Below are 5,000 nucleotides of genomic sequence, written 5' to 3'. Positions count from 1 at the left end.
AGAAAACACATGTAACATTCTAAGAATTAATTCAAGTATACTTTTCTGGGCGTTGCGTTCATCCTCCAGTTGTTGTAATCCCAAGCATGTGTAAATTATATTATGGATAAACAGGTGAAAGTTAAGCCACTGCCTGGAGGATTCCCCGTGCCCTGCCAGCTCTCAACGCCCGGAAGCTGTGCTGAGCGCCAAGCCTCCGGTCACCTCATCTCTCTCTCTCTCTCTCTCTCTCTCTCTCTCTCTCTCTCTCTCTCTCTCTCTCTCTCTCTCTCTCTCTCTCTCTCTCTCTCTCTCTCTCTCAACTGTGCTTGTGCCCCGTGATGCATTAGGCAAAAAGGAAGCAGAAGCAATCTTGAACTGCTTGCCTACTTTGCGTTAGGAAAAGAGAAAGATAGAACACACACACACACACACACACACACACACACACACACACACACACACACACACACACACTCATGATCCATCTCGTCTCACTCGTCCTCAAAGATATCATACTTCCGCGTATTGAAAAAAGAAAAAAATGTACGTACTTCTATTTCACCAAACGATGACGGTTGGTAGAAAATTGTAAAATTTTATACCGAATCATTAAAAACAAGTTATCATTAAATTAATTCATGCAGTACAAAAGTTTGGGTTCCACTCAGCAATTATATAACTTGTTCGCCATCTGGAACTAATGCGCGACGAAATAATGCAATTGGCAACATTACGCCCACAGACTATTATTCAGACAGTCAAGATACGTGATATCGCACTCTAAGGAAATGTCAGCTGAGAGAACGTAATTATTTACTAAAGAAAAATCATTGTCAGAGTTCGTGAAGTTTGTAGTGATGAAGTTAGAGTGATGGAAGTACGTGGCCAGCCAGAGGAGCGCCTGGAGAGATGGTCAGGATACAGCAGCAGAAGTTACTGTAGGAATACGTAGAAGGCAGAGGATTAGTTAAGTTTCTGAGCTCATGGATCAAAGAGCAGGCCAGAGTTGAAAACACTTCGATTACACTGAAAAGATTACGTAAGCTAGTCTGTGGGCAAGAACATCACCCAACGGCGGCGTTACCATGTCTGCGTGCTTACAGGATGCAAAATTACTGCGGCAGTGTCCGTGTCACCGATAATGATCAAGAAATCAGCCTGTCTCCACTGCAGAACACGCCACCAGCCTCCCGTCACTCTTCGCACTCTCCTGAACCACGCCACGAGGTTGTCTATTCATCGGGTGTCTCGCGGCCTCCTGTTAACACTCCTGCCTCCAACCTCTCCTGTGCTGCGTGGGAGAAACTTAGGAATGGGCGGCGCTTCTCTCTTTACAGGTGTGTTGTTCCCACGGTACCTTTGGCCGAGTCACCTTAATTCGGAAGGATTTTTTTGGCTGAGCATGTAGTGTGTTTATTTTCTTTTCACCAGCCTGTCTGCCACTATCACGGATCGCTAGTCACTTCCGTAATATTAATTAATGCGTTATTCCGAGTGAGTAAAAGTAATTCCCTCGAAATGGACGATGACCAGTAGGTCGCCTAATTAGCAAGATAATGAGTTTTTTGGCGTGAGCATTGAATGAAAGAGAGGAAGGAAAACACATTCCGATTAATCAATGACTTCTCGCTCCTGTCAAATTTAAGATAATAATACATTTTATTTACCAAATATGAAATTTTCCTTGAAACCCTCTTGATCTCCTAAAAGTGACGGTGGTGCCCATGGCATACTGACACACTGAAATATACACGAGCACAATTCACACACATTCCCAGCAAGGAAAAAAGAATGCAAGGCCACACAGAGCGATGGAAAGACGAGATAAAAAGCTTTGCTTGGGGCGACCTACAGAGGACAGGAAGCTGGCACTGATAAATTGAAACCACTCGTGGAATGTAGTTTTGTGGAATGAACAACAACAGCAACAACAACAACAATAATAACAACAATAATAATAATAATAATAATAATAATAATAATAATAATAATAATAATAATAATAATAATAATAATAATAACAATAATAATAATAACAATAATAATCATGAATACCTGAATATTTAACGAGTCTAAAGGTTGACATAATAGGAATCTCCAAGACAAATTTTGCCAATGAGAATTAATTATTGACAAAACTCAGTGAATGGATATACAGTGATTGGGGAACGTGTGTGTGTGTGTGTGTGTGTGTGTGTGTGTGTGTGTGTGTGTGTGTGTGTGTGTGTGTGTGTGTGTGTGTGTGTGTGTGTGTGTGTGTGTGTGTGTGTGTGTGTGTGTGTGTGTGTGCGCGCGTGCGCGGGCGCGCTTGGCTACCCCACAAAGGATATCATGGTTGTAATACCGATGTATCACTTTTTCCCGCCCTGAATAACGAGAGGAGGGGACCCACCGAGCCTGTCAGATTGGAACTGCCATTTTTCCTTCCGCTGCATTCTTTCTCCCCTCCACCATGCGCCGCGTCCCATGAGAGGCCAACCGCAGACAGCCCGTGTGTGTGTGTGTGTGTGTGTGTGTGTGTGTGTGTGTGTGTGTGTGTGAATGAAAGTCAGTGTAGCGAGTAAGTGAATGCATATGTGTGTGTGTGTGCGTGTGTGTGTGTGTGTGTGTGTGTCTTCCTGCCCGGCTCTCTCTATCTGTCAGTCTCTGCCTATGTATTTATCTGTATCTATTCGTTTATCAGTCAGTCTGCATTAAAACAAAATTTAAAACCAATTTATTTTTGTCTCTTTTAGTTTAATTAGTTGAATCTCGCATTAATTTGCACTGTTCTGGATTAATTAAGCGTTCCATACAACAACAAAGGTTTTATTTTTTTTCCTTTTTTAATAAACAATGGACTGATAATCTCTATTTTATTGTTGTACCCTAAGTGGTCATTACAGAGGGGATGATGGTGATGATGATGACGATGATGATGATGATGATGATGATGATGATGATGATGATGATGATGGTGGCGGTGGTGATGATGATGATGATGATGATGATGATGATGATGATGATGATGATGATGACGATGATGATGATAATGGTAATGATAACAACAACAACAATAATAATAATAATAATAATAATAATAATAATAATAATAATAATAATAATAATAATAATAATAATAATAATGATTAAGCAACAATATTACCACGTTTTCAAATCAAACCCATAGCTTCCCTTGAGTCCTTCAGAGACCAAAAAAAAAAAAAAGAACAAGAGCAAGAACAAGAATAGAAGGGAGAGGAGGAAGAGGAGGAAGAAGATGAGCATGAAAAGGAAGAGGAGGAAGAGGAGGAGGAGGAGGACGAAAAAGAGGGGGAAGAAAGGGAGGAGGACAATGAAGAAAAGGACAAGAACACAAAAGATGAAGGCGGAAAAGTGAAGAACGAGGAGAACGAAGACGAGAATGAGAAGGCCAAGAAAGATGAGGACGAAAAAAAAAAAAAGGTTGGGGGGAAGAACGAGAAGGAGAACAAGAGTTAAGGTGGCGCAGGAGGAAACAAAGAGCAAGGAAACAGCGTGCAACAAACTGCCAACGAGGTGACCTGCTTCGGTATACACTCTTGTCAACAGAACCTTATTAATAGCGCAAGGAGAGTAAAAAAAAAAAAAAATGAATAAATAAAAAAAATAGGTAGAGTGTGGAACCAAAGGAGCACGAGGGGAGGAAGAGGTAAAACAATAGAGAAGTGGGCGTAAGAGTGAGATTAGCATGGTGGGGGGAAGAGTGAATGGGAAGCGAAAATAAAATGATGATTGTAAAGTAAGAGTGAGAATTTCCGGAAAGAGAGGTGAGGGACGCATTAAAATAGTATACTGTACATAGCGTAAATAATTAACCTTTTTTTCAATCGTGAGGAGAACAGACTGATTATCTCCATCTTTTCCTGTTATAAAACACGTTAATACCCAAATAAAAATGACAGTAAGCAGAAAACTAATCCAGAAAAATACACACCAAAAAAAAACATATATTATTATTAATTAGCTTCCTTAACAAGAATGATATTGTGTGTGAGTGTGTGTGTGTGTGTGTGTGTGTGTGTGTGTGTGTGTGTGTGTGTGTGTGTGTGTGTGTGTGTGTGTGTGTGTGTGTGTGTGTGTGTGTGTGTGTGTGTGTGTGTGTGTGTGTGTGTGTGTGTGTGTGTGTGTGTGTGTGTGTGTGTGTGTGTGTGTGTGAGTGTGTGTGTGTTGTCTCCATCCATTTCTTTCTTTTTAACATGAATTCCCATAATCTGGTGTGATCTGAAAGGTTTTTACAGTAAGAACACGATGATAATAACAAGACGAATACTTTCATTTCTACAACAAAACATGAGTAACTTCCTTCAGTACCAAGAGGAACAAACCTGTCTTTTATCTCCATTTCCCTTCTCCTTATAATAAGACTTTCCATAATACTCTAGTAATCTGAACGTCTCTATAATAACAACAGCTTGATAAGAGAGGAGCACTTTCTTTCACCTTCTCTTCGTCTTTGATCTATGTGCTAAAATCCCGCCACCCTCTAAGTGAGTGGCAAAATACACACTCATTCCCACGAACACACCTGCTTGCTGTTCGCCGCCCAGTAATCGTCTCGCTAATTATTGTGTCAGCCTGTCTATCTGTGTGCGTGTCACCTGTCTCCATGACCACCCGTTCCCGCCATGACTGTGTGTGTGTGTGTGTGTGTGTGTGTGTGACTGGGTGTTAGTAGCAGTAGTAGTAGTAGTAGTAGTAGTAGTAGTAGTAGTAGTAGTAGTAGTAGTAGTAGTAGTAGTAGTAGTAGTGATGGTGATGGTGGGAGTAGTGGTAGTAATAGTGGTTGTTGTTATTATTCTTGTTGTTGTAGTAGCAGAAGTAGCAGTAGCAGTAGTAGTAGTAGTAGTAGTAGTAGTAGTAGTAGTAGTAGTAGTAGTAGTAGTAGTAGCAGTAGCAGTATTATTATTATTATTATTATTATTATTATTAGTAGTAGTAGTAGTAGTAGTAGTAGTAGTAGTAGTAGTAGTAGTAGTAGTAGTAGTAGTAGTAGTAGT

The sequence above is a fragment of the Scylla paramamosain genome, chromosome 1, assembly GCF_035594125.1.
Source record: "Scylla paramamosain isolate STU-SP2022 chromosome 1, ASM3559412v1, whole genome shotgun sequence".
Lineage (NCBI taxonomy): Eukaryota > Metazoa > Arthropoda > Malacostraca > Decapoda > Portunidae > Scylla > Scylla paramamosain.
This window is presented reverse-complemented; position numbering follows the sequence as displayed.